The 244-nt window shown below is 61.5% G+C and overlaps 1 protein-coding gene across 1 annotated transcript in view; it reads left to right on the top strand.

The window, feature by feature from the left end:
• The window catches only part of LOC104492290 (glycylpeptide N-tetradecanoyltransferase 1), a gene marked incomplete at both ends in the record, with an annotated part of 3,796 nt that overhangs the window by 1,900 nt on the left and 1,652 nt on the right, over positions 1-244 (top strand). The window lies entirely within an intron of this gene.

Genomic DNA, 244 nt, shown 5'->3' with positions numbered 1-244 from the left:
CTGCTCGAGCTGGGCTTTGCCGAGCGATCTCCACCCTAGATTCTAAATGAGTCCAAAATAACATCGTCACAGTGCCTGGGACCCATCTCCCAGCCCGCCCCTGCTGCGCGCGTGAGCAGAGGCCTGAGGGGAAGCGGAGATCTTGTGTCGTTAGCGGGTACGAGGCCTCTTCCAGGGGGCCTTGACCTGGCACATGGGGCTTTGGGACCCGCCGTGCTTCTCTGCGGTCTGTGTCATCGGTGTC

The sequence above is a fragment of the Buceros rhinoceros genome, unplaced genomic scaffold, assembly GCF_000710305.1.
Source record: "Buceros rhinoceros silvestris isolate BGI_N320 unplaced genomic scaffold, ASM71030v1 scaffold40234, whole genome shotgun sequence".
Taxonomy (NCBI): domain Eukaryota; kingdom Metazoa; phylum Chordata; class Aves; order Bucerotiformes; family Bucerotidae; genus Buceros; species Buceros rhinoceros.
This window is presented reverse-complemented; position numbering and strand designations above follow the sequence as displayed.